We start from the raw sequence: 21,771 nt of genomic DNA on the forward strand, positions 1-21,771 counted from the left end.
AAGACATCCCTTCACCATAGCATGATCAGTATAGAAAACAAGTTATACAATTTTATTTTATTTTTTTTTTTTTTAAATTTTTATTTATTTATGATAGTCACACACACAGAGAGAGAGAGAGAGAGAGAGAGAGAGAGAGAGGCAGAGACATAGGCAGAGGGAGAAGCAGGCTCCATGCACCGGGAGCCTGATGTGGGATTCGATCCCGGGTCTCCAGGATCGCGCCCTGGGCCAAAGGCAGGCGCCAAACCGCTGCGCCACCCAGGGATCCCCAAGTTATACAATTTTAATGCTCCATAGCATGTGCCTTTTTGGATAACAATCTAGGTTTAATCACTAAATATTCATGTTTCATAGTCATTTGGCACCTGAGGCTTAGAGAATGCTTGGTGTCCTGACTGATACTAACTGACTCCTGTTGTTAGAATATTGTCACATTTGCCTCTGTGATCCTTTAATGTCTATTTTTTTTTTCAGAGCAAAGTTCATTCACAGAGTATTTTGTTACATCAGTGTCACATATTTACTTGAATTATTTTTGCTTTAAGGCCTCAAAATCACATGAAAATTATTGCTAAGAATCATTTTGGAAAAATAATTGACAGTCAAATTTGACAATTTGATCAGATTCTGATTGAAAAAATTTTTTAGAGAACTTAAAACAACCAAGACGCAAAACATATTTTATCAAGTCAATTAGAGTCATTTAGTTTTATTTTATTTTTTTAAAATTTTTTTATCTTTTAAAGATTTTATTTATTTATTCACGAGAGACACAGAAAGAGAGAGAGACAGAGACACAGGCAGAGGGAGAAGCAGACTCCATGCAGTGAGCCTGACGCGGGACTCGATCCCTAGGCTTCAGGATCACGCCCTGGGCTGAAGGCGGCACTAAACCATTGAGCCCCCCGGGCTGCCCAGTCATTAAGTTTTAGTTTCTGAAAAACAAAACTGCTTTATTCACCAAGGCTTGCCAAATAACTATTGAGTATGCCTGCTATTTGTTTTTTTTCCTGGACATAAAGGTACCACTTTTGACTGATACCTGAAGAAACAGTTAAAAAAATGGGACACCCTGTTAATTTCCATACACTTTCATCAATACAGTATTTTTGATAAAATTTCATGGACTAATATGTTAGTTAATAGCATGGAATTTCAGTTTTAGTTCATTCAATTTGTGAAAAGTGTTTGCTATACAAATTGATTAGCAAAGCTTATTTCAATCAGCAAAATTAAACATACTATTTCTCAGAAATAGTATCACTTCATTTTCTTTAGTTTAGGTAAATATACTATTAGTGGTATATTATGGAAAACATTTAGAAAGAAATGATTAAACCTTTTAGGGAAGATTAGCATCAAAATGAAGACGATATAATATAAACAATAGATTCATTTGTATTAAGTTATAAAAAGGAGATAATTAGTAGTCCTTCTCGTTTAATGAGTAATACTTCACTAAAATTATGTCACCTATAAAGTATAAAATAATGTGGCATTGTTAGTTAGATATATACAAATATGTTATTTTGCTTCAGGGGAAAATAAGTGCTAATCACTTGTGAAAAATTAGAAATAACTCTACTAAAAAAAAAATAAAAAGAAATAACTCTACTAAATTTCCTTTATGTCACTATCAAATTTTCCCTATGCATTCAATGAAATTTAGAATATATCATACTACTAAAACTAATTGGCCAGTAGTTAGCATGTAATTCTATTTTTAGTTAACAGTAGGTAGAAAATGTATAACATTTATAAGATGAAAGAAGATGAAGATAAGCTGTAATTAGAGTACATATTTTATGACGACTTGATCAAATGTATTTTACTTCATTAAATAATGCATAGACTCTATAAGAAAGCATAAAAAATGTTATTTGTAAGTTTATCCACTGTAAAATAGAAGAAAAAAAGAAAGAAAGGCCCTTAAGAATATTCTAGTGAAAATTTTACATATTAGTACCACAAAATATTTTTCCTAATTATGACCCTTGGAATGAAAATAACTGAAAAAATGTATATATTCAATATGTGCAAAGAGCCATAGTTTGATGGTCAGTATTTCTTACCAGCATTCTCCTTGCTTTGTTCTCAAAAGACCATCCTACATAAAAGCTCATTTTTTGACAATCTGAGGACATGGAAGAGGTGTACTTAGATGAAATTGTCATGATTCTCATAGCCAACACTCCAAATATATATGATTCCAGAGGATTCTAATGATGGTGTTATTTTAGTATATGTGCTGCCAAAGTGAGCACCTTATGATGGTGTTAATCCCCCAGTCCTAAATCCATGCCTTACTTTCAATAGAAATGTGTGTAAAACAATAAAATACAAGAATCCCACAAAAACTTTTAAAACCTGGATCAATTTTAAAAATAAAATGATTTTTCAAAATTTCCATTTGTTTTCTGCTATAGAGTTTTTTACTCTATATGTCTGAGGTACAATTCCATAAGTAATTCTATAGGGGAGGGCCCAAATACAATAGTAAGGAAACATTCCTTTTAAAATAACCTGTCTACTCATCACTCCACATTTGCCTTACGTAACCAGCTACTCCCAGTCATTCTCACTTAAGAGATTCTGCTTTAGCTTTCCACAGAAAAGTAATCAAAGTAGCCAAGAGTCAGAAAGCTATAATTTTCTAGCTTTATTTAAGATTATATAGTGGCCCAGATCAGCTCCTGTTTGCTGATTTATCGGTTTTGGTTTAATGTCTAACCTCTCGACTATATTGTCTGAATCTTAAGTAGCATTTTGAAAAAAAAATCTTACTATTAGACTACATATTAGACTACATGTCTTATTTTCTGCTTGTTGTTCAGGTCCATTTACCAAATAAAAGTGATATATGACTTTTCTAACCTCTTTATCTAGCATATGCTATCTCACAAGGATGCTATAGTAAATGGCCACACAAATGATAAAAAATGCGACGTAAAGCCAAGTGCTACACAGTATTTCAGTCCTACATATATTTTCCCCAAATATCACCTGCTATATTAGACCCTCTGAAATGAGTTTTTCAGATACTGAAATTGCTCCTTAAATTTTTATTTTTTTGTCTAAAATTTCTGTCTCTATAAACCAGAAATTTAGCTATATATATTATATATAATGATACATATATTATTTTCTTTTTTTAAAATTGTATTTTTTCATGAGAGAGAGAGAGAGAGAGAGAGAGAGGCAGAGGGAGAAGCAGGCTCCATGCAGGGAGCCCAACTTGGGACTCGATCCCAGGTCTCCAGGATCACACCCTGGGCTGAAGGCGGCGCTAAACCACTGTGCCACCCGGGCTGCCCTATTTTCATACATATACATATTATTCTCTTAACAAAATCATGATACAATAGTTATCTTCTTCCATGAAATGTCTATTTATCTAACCTTCTGTTGTATGCTCTTAAGTGATTTGTCTATAAGACAATTTCCTTAGAATTTCCACTTATGGGGATCCCTGGGTGGCTCAGCGGTTTAGCGCCTGCCGTTGGCCCAGGGCATGATCCTGGGGACCCGGGATCGAGTCCCACGTCGGGCTCCCTGCGTGGAGCCTGCTTCTCCCTCCTCCTGTGTCTCTGCCTCTCCCTCTCTCTCTATGTATATCATGAATGAATAAATAAATAAATAAATAAATAAATAAATAAATCTTTAAAAAAAAAGAATTTCCACTTATGAGAAATTTAACAAGATATTTTGAAAAAAAAGATAAATTATACTCACTGATATATCCCGTATAGAAATGTTTCTTCACCCTACACTGTTTTCTGGGTTTTATAGTCAAGCATTTTTTCTGTTATTATTAATTCTACTAAGATAGGCAATCGATTTTTAGTGACTAGTTTATGTATGTTTGTGTTCATTCATGATTCTCATTCTATAGAGCACTCATAGCAGGACTTGAATACACTTTGAGAAAATGTTAATTTTTAACAATGACCTAGAGGCAGTTTAGCATAATTTTATCTTTGATTGTTCATGAAATCCTCAGGTATTTGTCATCTGATGTAGGTATTTATTTATACTAGCCATTGAGTCCTAGAATAAAACCTATTATTTTGGAAAAATACAGGTATTTTATATGATAGAAGTTTTATAAGACATTATGACTTGACATGAATATGTACAATGAATTCTCTATGAGGAAATAGATTTATTTTTCTCAATACTTGAAAAATATTACAAAATAATACATTAAAGACACTTACTTAGAAGTATTAGAGTATTGAACACTATAATAAAATAACTTCCCAATTATTCTTTGTGGTTTCTCCAAATGTAGATATTCAAAAGAAACAAGGGAAAAGATTTGTTACTTAAATTTCCCTTTGCATAAAGATCAAAGCATTACCTAAATTTAACTAAAATTTCATTACTTAAAATGATGGAATTGTACATCATGGAATATAATAAGCAGACTGAAAGTGTATATATTTTACTTTGGGGAAAATATAACTACAGAATTATTCAGCTAACGCTATTATTTTCATCTTCTAAAGATGCACAAAGAGGTGGTGCCTTAAAAAATAAATTTCATGCTGTCATTCTATCATTTCATTTCTGTTTTAAGATTTGACATGACACTATGTTAAATTTTACAGTGTTATCTTTAACTCCTCCCTGATTCTTATCTTCCTTTCATCAAAATGTACTTTTAGGGGGATGAAAAATATCTGAAACATTAAAATTACAATAGAAGCAAGTCAGTTATGTTATTGTTATAAGGAGGAACAACATTATATTATAAAATAGCCAAGAAGAAAATTCTATGTATGACATATTTGGGCTCAGTGTGTTGCTTTGGTTTGCTTTTGCTTCATTCTAATAGATTTAAGCAGAAATGGTACTTCAAATTTGCAGTTAAATTTGCATTAGTTTAAGAAAGAATGCTTAAGATAACACAGTTCATATTATAACTATTTGCAGGAAGCAAAATATTGTAATACCAGAGAAATATAGACACTGGAGTTGAGAGTTTACTGTGTTATTTAATCTAGAACCTAAGAACAATAGACAGCTATTTCCAGTCATCATAGGGCTTATATGGGTAGTAATGACTGCATGAAGTTTCACATGAAATGAAAAAAATGCTTGGACTATGCGAAAAACAAATTGAGGAAACAAATAAGTCTGCTTAGTAGGTGAATGGATAGACAAACTGAAGTGAACTTATATAATGGAATACTATTTTTGATTTTTAAAAAAATGAGTTATCAAGATATGTGAAGATATGGATGAATTTATATGTATATTGATAAGTGAAAGAAGCCAGTGAAAGGCAACATATGCTAACATTCTGGAAAAAGCAAAAGTATAGAGATGTTAGATTCATGGTTGCAGAGATTCAGAGATGGAATAGGTGAAGAACAGTAGATATTTTAGGCTGGTATAAATACTGTGTATGGTAGATACATAATGTATGCAGTCTTCAAACTCCTGTAACTTTATAGGCCAAAGTGAACCTTAACATATGCAGGTTTTTTTTTTAAAGCCACTTAATAGGTCAAGAAATCCCAAGATGGAATGAAAACTATGGAAAAGCAATCTAACTGTATTACAAATGTATAAAACTCCTTACTGGAGAAGTGAAGCGGTGGGGAAAAATATGCTTTCCCAAGCAACTCTAGAAGTGAGTAGAGTCTGCAAAACTAAAGGCAAAATCAACTATACACAAACAATGTACTCCAGTTGATAAAGTTTTTCCCACAGAGACAGAGGCTAAAGATTTTGATGCTACTATACATACATCTTGAACGATTAAGTAAATAGGTCATGGATGATGGAAGTCAGGTTTTCTCACTGTCAGAGTGATAATCTATAGAGAAGCAAGGAGAGGAAGCTAGAATTATCAATGCAGTAATCGATTAGAGTTGGAGACATCTGTTAGAACTCCTGTTAAGCTTAATAAAGATGGTACATACAGAAATATTTTATAGATATGTACATACACATGGGTTAATACATATATATACATATATTCCTTTGTTGTGTCCGTGGAGATGGCCCAGAAGTAATGACCTTTCAGTAAAGAAAAAATATCCCTAGCACTCAGATCCTGATTTCTAATGCCATTCTACAATTAAAGGAATCAGGATAATTTGGATAGATAGCTAGTTCTAGGACTGGGGCTGGAAATATAAAAGAGCCTGGAGCATCTTTTAATGACAGGAACAAAGTCCTTAAATAAAATGTAATAATGACACTGAAGCAATACAAGAGCTAAATTGGCCCACAGTGGGGCAATTTAAGTAACACAAATAACAAAATGGTTCTAGATTAGAAGCCAAAGCATAAAAGAAATATTCATAGCTCCATACTAATTTAAATACTGAAATAAACAAATAATTAGAAAAATAAAAGACACATTTCCTATCCACAAAAATTCCTAATAATTTATATAAATATTTTGGCCTCAAGGAGTGGACAACTACTCCCCACTTGTAATGTGTTGGCTACATTTAGTGACTTCCTTACAATGAATATAGTATGGAAAGGAAGAAAAAAAGAAGAGTAACTTTATAGTGAAGAAATCTGACAAACATAACTCATCCAGGTGGTCAAGGCCAACATAGACATTGAAAAGTTGTGTTCACAATATATATCTCTTGATGTGATATGATAAAAATGGCACTTTACCTCTGAGATCCTTCTTCCTCCTAAAATGTGCACACATACACATACACACACACACACACATGCTATAATCATAATTGTATAGACAGTAATCAGACACATTGTAGTGGAAAGATATTCCACAAAATATCTGATCAGAGCTCCTCAAAACTGTCAAAGTCATTAAAAATGAGAAATATCCGAGCAACTGTCAGAGTCAAGAGTGACCTAAAGAAAATAAATATAGTATGGCATCTTGAAACAGGAAAAAGACATCTGAAAAAAAGGGGGAAATCTGAATAAAATATAGACATTAATTATAATATGTCAATACTAGTTCATTGATTGTGACAAATATATCATGCTAATCAAATACATTCATAATAGGGGAACCTAAGTGTAGGGTAACTGGGAATTTGCTCTTTACAAGTTATTTAAATATTTCAGGTATTTTTTTAAACTAAGGAGAACTCAATAAATATAGAAAGAAGTGGACATGGATTTCAGAAATAGGAAGTAGGATTTTCACCAGATTTTGTAAGTATATATGAAATGGATATTAAAGGAAATATAACTTTGGTTTTCTTCTTTGAGCCAAAAATATGAATTGAATTATCTTGCCATAGTTTTTCTATACATTACTGAGTACTCACCACAATAAACATAGTCACCATCTGTCACTATACAATCTTATTACAATATTATTAATTACATTATCTATGCTGTACTTTTCAGCTCTGTGACTTATTTATAACTGGAAATTTGTATCTCTTAATCCACTTTACTTATTTTGTCTGTCCTCTCCCCTCCCTTCTCACACCCACTAGTTTGTTCTCCATATTTAAGACTCCGTTTTGCATTTTAGATTCCAAATGTAAGTGAAATCATATGGTATTTGCCTTTCTTTGTCTGATTTATTTTATTTAGTATTAGTATTCTCTTGGTCATCCATATTGTAGCAAACTGCGATATCTCATTCTTTTTATGGCTGAGTAATATTCCTTTGTTTGTGTGGTGTGTTTGTGTGACTGTATGTGTATGAAATATCTTTATCCATTCATCTATTGATGAATACTTGGGTTGCTCCATGTCTTGGCTGTTATAAATAATGCTACAATAAACATAGGGGTGCAGATATGGTTTTGTCAAATTAGTGTTTTTGTTTTCTTTGGATAAATACCCACTAGTGGAATTAGTGGATCACATGGTATTGCTAGTTTCAATTTCTTGAGGAACCTCAATACTGTTTTCCATAGTGCACATTCTAATTTACATTCCCACCAACAGTACACAAGTGTTCCTTTTTATCCACATCCTCAAGGACATTTGCTATTTCTTGTGTTTTTTGACCCTAGTCATTCTGACTGGTACTAAGTGATACCTTGTGATATCTCATTCTGTGTAGTTATATTTCATGTATGACTGATCTATTCATATGGGTATATCTGAACTCCTATACAATAAGTTATATAGAGTTAGGAGTAAGCTTTAGTAAATTCTGCAATTTAATGCCTGGATTGATCCTTCCAAAAGAATAACAACAACAAAAGAGAAGCAGAGGTAAGAGGGGATAGTGGAATATGAGGATGATATGTTGTTCCAGAAGAGAGAAGTGTTATATAAGGAGGAACTAGTTAACAATAGCAACTGCTTCTAAGAATTCAAGTAATTCCCTTTACTTCGCCATAACTATCTATCTATATACACTTCTTCATATCTACATACTGAAAAGAGGTCAATAAAACCTGAATTGAAATATGATGGGATCAGTAGAGGGACTTAAAGTTTACTGAGAACTCTAGGAAATACTCTGAAGAGATAGATTATTTCCTGGGGTTACATTTATATCCATGAATTCAATGATTTATGTTTTAATGACTCAAAGTGGTAAATTTCATAGTCCATCTATTCTCCTTAGCTTTAACTCAACCTATATGTCTAACTTAACAAATCTGAATAATGATAAAGTGAAAACTCTATTTGCTACAACTTATTGTTTGCTTATGATAGGGAAAGCACTGAGTGGACGTTACATTTATATTAAAATTTCACGAGTACTGAGTAGTGATAGCATTTCCATTTTGCAAATGAGAAAAGTATAGCATGGGAACACAAATTAACCATCTAAGGTCCCAGAAGCTAATACGTGTTTGAACCAGATACTGGGGATGCTTGGGTGGCTCAGCGGTTGAGTATCTGCCTTCAGCTCAGGGCGTGATCCTGGTCCAGGGATCAAATCCCATATTGGGCTCCTTGCGAGGAGCCTACTTCTCCATCTGTCTCTCTCTGTGTGTCTCTTATGAATAAATAAAAAATAAAATCTTGGGATCCCTGGGTGGCGCAGCGGTTTGGCGCCTGCCTTTGGCCCAGGGCGCGATCCTGGAGACCCGGGATCGAATCCCACATTGGGCTCCCGGTGCATGGAGCCTGCTTCTCCTTCTGCCTATGTCTCTGCCTCTCTCTCTCTCTGTGTGTGACTATCATAAATAAATAAAAATTTAAAAAAATGTTTAAAAAAATAGAATCTTTGAACCAGATATTGTATATGTGTGGTACCAAATTTTTGGTTCTTCCTCTATTCCATTGTTCAATTAATAGCATCTTCCCCACCCCAGTCAGTAAAGTCTGAAAAATGGCCAAGATCACTCTTTCTTGTTTACTTTCAAAAGTGATTGCTCAAAAAATAATGTTACCTAGTCTCTCAAATAACTGCCTGCTCTTCATTCTTCTCCCTATCCTTTGACACTGCCAAATTTGCTTATGTTTTCTTTTTCCTGATTTATATCCATAGCCTCCCTTTTGGTTTTCTTGCTTTTAATCTCTTCCACATACCCAATACATTCTTCATAGAAATAAATGAAATCTCTGTTTGTGGGTTTTTTGGTGTTTCCAAGTGAAATTTCTCCATGGTGTTCAGGAATAATTGAAATCTTATAGCCTGACACAGAGGCTCTTTATCATCTGGCCCCTATGTAATATTCCAGCATTATATTTTATCATATATGGCCAGACACATTTTCTTTAGCCATGGGGAACTATTTTCAATCCCATGAACATGCTGTGTTTTTCCATATGTCTAGAACTTTGTTAATTGTTTTGCCTTGGCTTAAAATACTCTTTCCCCCATCTTCCTATTTGTCTACTGTGTAACTTTCATTCTTAAAAACTCAGCTTAAGAATAGTTTCTTCTTAGAATGTTTTTCCCTGCCAATCTTGTGCTGTATTGGCCCTGACAGCTGCTCAGACTGTCCTTGTTTTGGATCACCTTGGCAGTTTTGAGGAGTGCTGCTCAGGTATTTTTTTAGAATATCTTTCACTTGGGGTTTGTCTGAAATTTTAATTAAGATTATATAAAGGCTCTATTTTTATTGGAGTGGGGAAGAGGAAGACCACATAGACAATTTTCATCACATCCAATCTAAGATTATATTCCCCTCTTCTGCAGTGCACTTATAGCTTGTTCATATCATGATTTTAACCTTTGAACTGATATTATGTTTTGCACCATTTTCCTCTTGATTATGAATTCTGAGATATATTCTCTTGACATTTAGTAGCAGTTCAATTAATGTTTGCTTTCTTCGTATGAAAATTATAGTGAGAACTTTAGAAGTTACCCCAGATATTACGAGAAGTGGGAAGCTAAATAATAAATACACTGTTAAAGACCTGTAATCAGTAGTAAATGTGTTTTCTATGAAAATACATATAATTTGAATCTGATTACACAAGACAGAGGAAATATAAAAGCAAGAATAATTATGGTAAAAAGATCATTATCAATAAGAAAATCTTATAGATATTTCTGTGGCCATATCATCTAACACAAAGAGCTTGATGAGTTTTAATGTAATGAATATTGAGGACAAAAGTTGCATTGGTGACATAAAAACTTATTTTTGTATATTAATATGCACTTTGAACTAATGATCTAAGATCTTTTGGTGATAAAAAGAAACTCCAATATATTTATTCTAATAATGCTTCTACTTAAGTCGAGTGACTAATAATCCAACGGTTTTACTTTCTAGTTTTAAACCTATAATTAGAATGTGAAGTTGAGGGGAAAAAGACAAAGGGATAAAAAACTAGAAATGGCAAGGTAGAAATGAGAGCCAAAGGATAATTGACTATGGTGAAGATGCAGAATAGAATCCATTTAAGTAAAGAGAGTATTGAAAACTGTAAGTAAAATAAGAATTTCTAAAATAAGTTACTTGTTCAATATGGAAAGGAAGGAAAGAGTATCATGAAGTTGCAAGACAGATTAATTTTAATTTTAATTTCAAGTTAGGAAAGTTTCAGAACTTATATACTACAGGGAAAGTTTCTGGTGCTCTCATTGATTGGGAACAAGGAAAATAGCCTGATAAGCTTAGGAGTGAAAGTTTAGATATATTAATGTCTGACATGATGCATGCATCAACAATGCATGCCACATAGCAGTTTCTTTCTTTCTTTCTTTCTTTCTTTCTTTCTTTCTTTCTTTCTTTCTTTCTTTCTTTCCTTCTCTTTCTTTCTTTCGAAGGTTCTCGGGGCTTGCATTTATTTGTTCTCTCAACCTCACAAATCTCCTTTTATTACCTCATCAGCTCCACATCCCAAGACTTAGGAAACAAACTCCTATCTGGATTCTTATTTTCAATTGGGTAGTAAGTCATTAGTACTCAACATGAAAACATGAAACAAAGACAGGGATGGAGATGGTCCAGCCCTGCATCTGCTGGACAGGAAAGCACATCAAGGAAGAGAATGCACAACAGATTAGGGACAGATCATGGTGGGCAGGGCAGGCCAATCTCCCCACCTCCTCACATTATGTTCCTAGGGGCACAGGCACATCCTGACACTTTGCAAAGAGACGAGCCAGGGTTGTTGATGTCATCACATGAGATGTGCACACATCTTGCATGACTCAGTCCCCACAGGGCAGCTGCTTTCACACTCTAGGAGCCGTCAGAGACACATCAGAGCCCTGGGCATTGTCATCGCGTGCAGCACGAGAGTAGCCTGGTCCTTTTCCTCCCAAGCGCTGCTTCATCCAGGTCACAGCTCCAATCACCCCAGCGACCACAAGAATCAGAGCAGCAATGCTGATGATGAGATTGGTGGACAGAGGAGGAGGAGGCTCCCATCTCCGGGTGACGGGCTCCACCAGCCCCTCATGCTGCACGTGGCACCTGTACCTCTGCTCCTGTCCACAGGGCACCCCCGCAGCCGCCCACTTCGGGAAGGTGCCATCTCCTGCAGGCCTGGTGTCCACAAGCTCTGTGTCCTGCGTCTGGTCCCCCCCTCCCCCCATCCCATGCCAGGTCAGGGTGATCTCCGCAGGGTAGAAGCCCAGCGCCCTGCAGCGCAGGGTGACCTCACGGCCCGAGCAGGGGTGGCGGGTCGCACGCGGGTTGGGGGGTTCAGCGCGCTGCAGCGTCTCCCTGTGCGTCTCCAGGTCCTCCAGGTCCGCGCGGCGCACGTCGTCTCCGGGTGGTTGCTCTCGGCCCCGCAGCACCTGCCGCCTCCCCCTTGCGCGGGGAACTGCGCCGCCGTGTCCGCCGCCGGCCGGGAGCGCAGGTCCCGGTGCAGGGGACCGTCGCAGGCGTCCTGCCAGTACCCGCGGAGGAGGCGCCCGTCGGCCCCAGGTCACAGCCGGACACGGTCTGGAGGGCCTGGGACCCGGCCTCGCTCTGCTCGTAGCAGCCGCGCAGGGGGTCCAGGTGCACTCGGTTATGCGTGCGGACTTCTTGACCCGCCGCGTCCCCTGGTCCCGATACCCCGGCCCCTGCTGCTCCTCGCAGTGGCCCAGTCGCTGTCGAACCGCACCACCTGCGTGTGGGGCCGGGACACGGCGGGGTCCAAGTACCTGGGGGGGGGGGGAGGGGGGAGCCCGCCCGGGGCAGGGCCGCGGCCAGGGTCACCGACAGCAGCACGAGGAAGGCTGGTGTGTCACCGCTTCCTCTCCGGGGTCCCGGGACACTGCCCACACAGCCGTTTCTTACTAAATTATATGTGTGAAATGGAATGGTAACTACCCCGCAGTACTCATGCTCTAATTCTGCATTTTGTAGTAAAGTCCCCCCACGTTTTCATAAGGTGTGCCACCAACGAGACAGGGACCACACGACCCAGCCTCCTTTGCAGCTTGGTATGAGCGTGTGACTATGCTCTTAAAGAGCATAGTCTCATGTTCCTGCCCCAGACACTCAACTGTCAGCATAGGACGTGGGGAGCGGTTTAGTTTCTATGAATTAGGGAAATACGCCTAGGGGATGTCAGAAACTAGATAAAAAGAACAGAAGTTCTTGGATTACTTCCTGGATCCGAGCAGCCTGACCATCTGGACTTAAAAAAGAGAAAGTTGTGACTTATCTAGGTTGTTAAGTTGTAGATCATTTTGCTGCTAATTAATACACAATGAATATGTTTATTTTGGTGTAGCTGTATGATAATAGGATGATTTCTTTATCAATGCCTGCCAGCAATTAATTAGAAATTAGAAAATAATCTTTTGTGCTTATCCTCCAAGTGCATGTCATCATCTAGGCCCAGTGCCTCCCTTAAGTATTGATTTTTCCCATTAGGAAGACAAACCATGAGAGACTCCAATCTCCGGGAAACAAACAAAAGGTTGCAGAAGGGGAGGTGGGTGGGGGATGGGGTGACTGGGTGACAGGCATTAAGGAGGGCACATGATGAGAAGAGCACTGGGTATTATACTATATATTGGCAAATTGAATTTAAATTTTTAAAAAAGTATTGTTTTTTTTTCCCCAATTACTGGTATCATGCTCCAGTTTTTGTAATGCTTTCCTCTTTTACCTTCTATTATGTTTTTAATTTTAACAAGTTACTATGTCAATTGATGTCAGGAACCTAAAATATCAAACATTGTGTTAAGATTTTTTTTCCTAAAAAAAAAAAAAAAAAAAAAATTGCTGAGATAAATTCAATAAGCTTAAAAAGATTTACTGCTCAAACACATACAACACACACAGAGAGGAAACGGCCTTTTGAGTTAGAATAATGTTTTTTTTTTTTTTTAAGATTTTATTTATTTATTCATGAGAGACACAGAGAGAGAGGCAGAGACATAGGCAAAGGAGAAGCAGGCTCCCTGTGGGAAGCCCAATGCGGGACTCAATCCCAGGACTCCAGGATCGTGCCCTGAGCCGAAGGCAGATGCTCAACCGCTGAATCACCCAGGTGCCCTGAGCTAGAATAATTTTAATGGTAAGACAATCAATTACTTTTATGACACTACAACATAGATCAAAATATGTCTGGAAAAAATGTTAAGCAGAATAATCTTGCAAGAGCAAAATTCTAAAATATTGACATCTATGCAACAATAATCTGATATAAATGATATTGAATTTATGACTAATTATTTCTTTATAGTCTGTCATTATTTGCCAATTTCCTTCTTAAGTGAGATATTTTTCTAATGTTATACCTTCAATAGTTATTTGATTCTAATAAAATGCTTAATGGTAAAAAGAAGCCCTTACGTAACTGTGAAGCAACTTTCATATCTTTCCTATCATGTGAGTTAGTAATAATATTATTGATCAAATAAGTAACAAAGAAATTTAATATATAGTAATGTTTGAATTATTATGCTGTAGAAAATTAAAGAAAAAAACAAAAATGTTTAGGAATAAACAAGTTTCTTCACATGGATTCACAAAAAGAACCATAGGTATATTATCAATGTAAAGCATAGGTTATTTATTGAACACTAAAATAAAAATGAAGAGAGAGCTGAAGGAATATGTGCGAAGAAATAAAGCGATTGATGACAAGTCTAGTTTCTTAAACGTCAGGACTGAAAGGTTATGTGTGTTATGCTGATTTATTATATATATTTAAAAAATATTTTATATACATAAAATGTATGTATAATGTATATACACACATGTAATATATGTATAATATATATGCACACACATATAGTATATATATGTATATGAGAATATGTATAGTGCATTACATTAGAATTGTCTGGAAAGCTTTGAATTGCTATTGATTCCTGGAACCCACCTTCAGATAATCTGATTCTGTTGTGTTGGGATGGACTTCATACACTGATTTATTGTAAAAGTTCCATTTATTGATTCTAATGTGTAGCTGTCTGAGAAGTATGATTCTTGAATAATTTGAAATAATCTATTATAAATATGTGTGAGAGTGTGTGTGTGTGTGTGTGTGTATGTGTACATGTGTGAGTGTATTAGTTTGCAGCTGCTGTTTCTGCTTTCTGGTTTGGGCTAGTTAGCTATTTGAATAAATCCTAATGATGACAGCTGTCCAGCAATTAGGAATCTCCATCTTATAATCTTACTAGAAAATAACCTTGTTTTTTGTCTCCCTATAATCAGCTGTTAAAATTTACATAATTAATTCTATGCTATGCAGTTTTTAAATTGGCAGATGATTATGTGAAGGAACTACAAGAGAGAAGGCAGACCATACTTGAAAGCAGATTTTTTTCCCCAGAAAACCAGATTTCAATTAAATAAATAAAGGCTGCTACCACTTTTTAGAAAATTGTCTTTAATACAAGTTATATTTCTTGGACCAGTGCTGAGAATAAAATATGCATACAAAATACTTCACTCTGTAGTATTTTTTCCAAATAAATGTATTCTCTCTTTGCTTTTTGGAAAGTATAAATTGAGATAAACTAAAAAAATGTATTTTCTCCAAGCTAGAACACACATCTTATTTTGTTCCTATACAATGTTGTTGAATCTTTTCAAGATCTACAGAGTGGATTTAAATACAAGAAACAAATATCCTGTGATAATAATGTTTATAAATTTAATTTATCTAAGTTAATTAATCATCATAACCAATAACAAGGATAGTTATAGAAAACTGATTTGCAGGAATAGCTCTAAATGACATAAAAGAAATGATGAGTATTTGAATAGTAATATATACTTGTTTTACTAGATATCCTACAGTTATTTTATTCTGACTACCACTCAGAGGGATTGATGATTGTACACCACAAGTCTCAGGAAGGGTGGCTAAGTGAATAGTAAAGGCCTTAAGGAAGACAATGGACTGTGCCGATCTTTAAACACAGAGTAGGCCAATACTAGTAACCCAAGAATTGCACCCTAAAGAAACACAGAGTACTCTGTAAATATTCATATGTTAGGTAGGTGCCACAAGCACAGTAAGGATTAATATTTAATTATTTTTAAGATTTATTTATTTATTTTAGAGAGAAAGAGAGCATACGTGAGCAGGGGGAGGAGCAGAGGAAGAGGGAGAGAGAATCTCAAGCAGAATCCTTGCTCAATGTGAAGCCGCCACAGGGCTCCAACCCGCAACCCTGAGATAGTGACCTAGCCAAAATCAAGACTTGTTCACCCAACCAAATGAGCCACCTAGGTGCCCCTATTTAATTCTTTTAAAATAGTCATTAAGACAGGAATTTCCAGATGCTAACTCCTACAGATAAAATAAGTTTTCTGCTACTTCTTTACTTTCTACCTATATGAACATTACATGATACTTTGGATTTTACCACACTGATTTTAGCCTTTTGCTTGTAGTTCAACAAAACTTTGAAGATAACTAGATTACTCATTATTTATAAGAGGGCCCAGGTAGTTTTTCCCACAGCCATGGTTGCAGTTTCATAGAGAAAAATGTTCTCTTTCCTCTTCATAAATTCTTCCGTGGCCAGTGTGATTGGCAATGGTAATGTTAGTCATAATTCCACGACGTCTTGGAAGCGACATTAAACAGCAAAATGACACAATTTCTTATATCATTTTTTCAAGCATTCTATATCTTGTGTATTTTAGCATAACTGCTTTTTAAAAAATAAATGTACACATATTTCAGGAGGACTTACTTAAAAACAGTAACTACTACTTGATAACTGCAATTAACAATTACAGTTTACCACTTAGGTTTTTTTTTTTTTTTTGCAAGAGAAAAAAATCAGTGCTAAAGTGCTTTAGTTTTAAAATGATTGTTTTCCTACAACAATTATTTAATAAATAAAAACTTTAAAACAAAAAATAAGTAACATAAATCTTTCCAAGCACAAAACCAAGCAAAGAAAAAAGGTCTTGATCCATTAACAGAGTTCCACAAAAATCTAGCTTGCCTCAAATTTTGTTTCATTAGATGTTGTGGATGATAAGAGACAAGTCTGGGCATCGATAGATAGGATTGTATGCAGTTCTGTGAACTGCGTTAATATCATCTATTTCTCACCCATTCAAGGGAGTAAGTCCAAATGTGTATGTGAAATGGAATCCACCCTGTTTTTAAAAAGTAAATCACGCACTCATTTAAGTTTAAAATTCGTTAGCTAGTTACTTGCAAACACCACAAAGCTAAATGTAGTACACATTTTACATTCCATGAAACTGTGAGACAAAGACTCATTTCCAAGACTTTATGAGGTATTCTGTTCTCATCTTCCCTCCTAACATGGTGCTCAGAAATAAACCTTGAGTTAAGAGATGTTAGAAGACCTAGGATTATCTCACAGAAAGATCTAGAAGAGTCATTATTAATAACAGCTAATATCTAAAACTGGGAGTTACTGTCAATGACTACCAGCATTATAAGCCTTGCCATGGGGAAATTTTGAAGATACTCTTGGAGTTGTTAATAGATTTTGTATGCACCTCTCCTTTGGGGATGGCACTAAGGTCTTGCCATGAGGAGGAATAAAGAGAGCAGGCATGGCAAGAGAATTTCAGTCTATTTACCAGTTCTGATCCTTTGATAGTATTACCAGAAATGTATGTTGAGATGTATTCAGAAATTTTATATAAGCTTCCTGGAAATGAGTGTTATGGAATAGCAATATTTACATAAGCATGGACCAAAAGAAATATATGAAATTTTTTGCCAATACTGGACAAGTATTCTTTTTTGGCTAAACATAATAAGTAAGACATCATATTTTTTTAATGGGTGAATTTCTGACGGACAACATGGTGAGGTTTATTGGTCAACATAATCTGTGAAGGCATCAAAACTAATAGGATTCTGAGCTATGACGATTCAGATTTATGGTTATATAAATCTGGGGGGTGGAGGGTATAACTTTAGGAATTTAACACAATGATGCATCAATAAGACTTAATCTTGCCAACTTTTTCAGTTATCACTCCAGTGGTCCAAACTGTCATTTACATGACATCATAGATGTGAAATAAAAATCTTCTTCATCTCTTGATATAGATCTAGTAGTGTTTATTAATTGGCCCTATTTATAATTTTATTTCAAATTTTTGGATTTAGTAGTAAATACAGAATTCAAAATGACAGTTACTGGCACCAGATTTTCACGTGTCATTAAAGATCTCCAAGGACCTGCCTTAGCGTCCTCTCGTGTAAAATAGGGCTTTGACTAAAATTTATTTAACACAGCTGTTGTTAAGATTAAATGAGAAATATTGTGGGGGAAAAGATCACTTAACTGAGGATCAATTTTCTTTTCTTATTCTATATCCAGGTAGCTGAATCCTTCTGATATATCTAGCTAGATCATCATCATCTTCTTCTTCTTCATCATCATCATCATCATCATCATCATCATCATGTAGGACTTACTATACACTTAGTACATGCCAGACACGATTTAAGGTACTTTAAATGCATTAACTTATTTTATCTCCATAACAGATCTATAGGGTATATAAATCTAAAATGAAGTATTTTCAAACTATAAGTATTTATAGTTCTATGATCCTGACTTGATTATATCTAAATGGAACAGGCCTTCCCTCACAGAGAGAAATCAGGCAATCAAATTAAAATACAGAAAAGGAAAAACAAGATTTTAATTACATGCTACCAAAATCATCATTCAATTAAATATAAAATAATTTGGAATTTGTCATTCTCAGGTAAACATCAATGTCTACCTTGTTTACTTATTGTCTACTGTATACTGTCCACTTGTTTTAAACATCCCTATTTTTATGTAGAAATAATATTGAGACTCTGTTAGACTTTCAAGTGTATTTCTTATTATCACTTTTAAATTTCCTATACATTATTTTGCATAGAATTGCCAATGTGCTAAACAATGCTGATATAAGCAGAAAACTATCCATATGAATTTACAAAAATTAAGTAGGTTACCAGAATGCTAGTAAAAGCATGAACATTTCAAGAAAGAAAAATGAACTCACTGGTGTCTAGTTAATCATTCTTTAAAATCTGATACGAAAACAAACCCATTACAAGGGACATTAGAAGAACAAACAGATAAAACATATCTTAAAGGTAGATTTCTAATGATCAGTAAATTAGACTGAGATAATTAATTCCTCTTTCTTCTAAAGGATTCTTTCAAGGTGATTGTTCCACAGTTTCATAGTTTCTGAAATGAAAACTACTTTAGTATGCTTATCTTTTTATATACAATTTATTGGTATATGTGATAGGGTTAAAATAATGTTTTTAAATTAATGGAAGTTTTAGGTAGGATTGAAAGAAACTTACAAGAAAATATATTAAATAATGTATAACTACTATAGTGATTAATTAAAATGGAAAAGAGTAAATTGGAGACAGTGGAATCAACTCTTAGGACATTTTTATTTCTTAGAGAAAGAAAAACATTTTTACCTGAAGCTAGTGTGAGAGAATAAGAATGGGAGTTTGTTGTATTCTCACATAACCACCTACAAAGTTCTCTTCAGTCTTGAGACTGGAGGAAAAGTGGTGGAAATAGTAGTAGGAGTGAGCTTGTGTATACCAGTAGACACTCACTATATTGATCATACAATACACCCTGAGTACCTCATGTCTGCAACTTTCTAAAGGACCAATAAAAAATAGTTGATAGAGAAAAATTATGTCTTATCGAAAAAATAGTAATACATGTTTATCTATAAAACAAAATCATCTGTCAATTTTTTTTAATTTAAATTTTAGGTAACATACAGTGCAATATTGACTTCTGGAGTAGAGTTCACAGATTCATCACTTACATATAACTCTCAGTGCTCATCACAGCAAGTGCTCTCCTTAATACTCATCACTTATCTAGCTCTTGCCCCATCCACCTCCTTCCATCAACCCTCAGTTTGTTCTCTATAATTAAGAGGCCCTTATGGCTTGTTTCCTTCTATCCTTTTCCTCTTCTTCCCATATGTTTATCTGTTTTCCCTCTTTTTAAAAAGTAATTTATTTATCTTTAGGTTTTGTTTATTTTTTTTTATTTTGAGAGAGAGAGAGAGTGTGTGCAAGGGCATGGGGGGAGGGGCAGAGGTATATGGAGAGATGCATTCTTGAACAGACTCTCCCTGAGCATAAGCCGAACCTGGGACTTGATTTCACAACCCTGAGGTCATGACCTGGGTTGAAATGAAGAGTTGAACACTCAACTGGCTGAACTACCAAGGTGCCCCTATTTTTTAAATTTATTTATTTATTTATTTATTTATTTATTTATTTATTTATTTTTGGAGAGATTACGCAACTGCAAGAGTTGGGGGAGGGACAGAGGGAGAGAAAGAATCTTGAGCAGAATCCCTGCTGAGCCCAGAGCTGATGGGGGCTTGATTTCATGAGCTGAAATCAAGAGTCAGAAGGTTAACCCTCATTTGCTTTCTTAATTTCACATATGAGTGAGATCAAGTGGTATTTGTCTTCGACTTATTTTACTTAAAGTAATACACTCTAGCTCTATCCACATCATTGAAAATGGCAACTTTTCATTTTTTTGGATGGCTGAACAATATTCCTTTGTGTGTGTGTGTGTGTGTATATATATATATATATATATATATATATATATATATAGCATATTTTCTTTATACATTCATTGTTCAATGGACATCTGGACTCTCTCCATAGTTTTGCTATTATTGGTAATGGTGCTATAAACATCAAGGTTCACGTACCCCTTCAAATCTGTGTTTTTGTATCCTTCGGATAAATGTCTAGTAGTGTAATTGCTGGATTATAGGGTAGTTTTATTTTTAACTTTTTGAAGAAACTCCAAACTATTCTCCAGAGTCGTGGTACCAGTTTGCATTCCTATCAACAGTGCAAGAAAGTTCCCCTTTCTCTGTACCCTTACCAACACCTATTGTTTCTTGTGTTGTTACTTTTAGCTATTCTGAGAGGTGTGAAGTGGTATCTCCTTGTGGTTTTGATTTGTATTTTCCTGATGATGAGTGATGTTGAGCATCTTTTCATGCATCTGTTAGTCATCTGGATGTCTTCTTTGGAAAATTGTCTATTCATGTCTTCTGCCTGTTTCTTAAGTAGGTTGTTTTCTGGGTGTTGAGTTTGATAAATTCTTTATAGATTTTGGACACTACCTGTTTATTAGATATGTCATTTGCAAATATCTTCTTCCATCCCATAGGCTATTTTTCAGTTTTATTGTTTCTTTTGCAATACAGAAGATTTTTATCTTGATGAAGTCCCAAGAGTTCATTTTTGTTTTCCTTGCCTGTGGCAGTGTGTCTAGTAAGAAGTTGCTACAGCCAACGTCAAAGAAGTTTCTACCTGTGTTCTCCTCTAGATTTTCAGAAAAAGCATTGAAAAAATATAGCATCCTTCCTTGATAAAAAAAAACAACAACAAAGTAAGGATAGATGGGACATATCTCATTATAATAAAGGCCATATATGAAAGACCCACAGCTAACATCATCCTCAATTGAGAAAAACTGAGAGCTTTTCCCCTATAGTCAGGAAGAAGACAAGAATGTCCACTCTCAGCATTACTATTTAACATAATATTGGAAGTCTTAGCCTTAGCAATAAGAGAACAAAAAGGAAATAAAAGGCATCCAAATTGTCAAGGAAGCAGTTCATTATTTGCAGATGACATGTTACTCTATGTAGAAAACCTGAAAGACTCCACCAAAAAATTGGAAAAATACATAAATTCACATTTACTCAATACATAAATTCATTCAGTTCCAGGATATAAAATCAAAGTGCAGAAATCTGTTGCATTTCTCTGCACCAATAATGAAGCAGCAGAGAAAGAAATCAAGGAATCAATCCCATTTGCAATTGCACCAAAAACACTAAGATAACTAGGAATAAACTTAGCTAAATAGGTAAAAGATCTGTATTCTGGAAACTATAGAAGGCTTATGAAAGAAATTGAAGAGGGAGACACCTGGGTGGCTCTGATTGAGCA

The 21,771-nt window shown here is 35.2% G+C and overlaps 1 pseudogene; it reads right to left on the minus strand.

Annotated features, from left to right (window-relative positions):
• Positions 1-11,151: 11,151 nt before the first annotated feature.
• LOC144315354 (DLA class I histocompatibility antigen, A9/A9 alpha chain pseudogene) overlaps positions 11,152-21,771 on the minus strand; it is a 31,445-nt pseudogene continuing 20,825 nt past the window's right edge.

This window comes from Canis aureus, chromosome 6 (assembly GCF_053574225.1).
Source record: "Canis aureus isolate CA01 chromosome 6, VMU_Caureus_v.1.0, whole genome shotgun sequence".
NCBI lineage: Eukaryota > Metazoa > Chordata > Mammalia > Carnivora > Canidae > Canis > Canis aureus.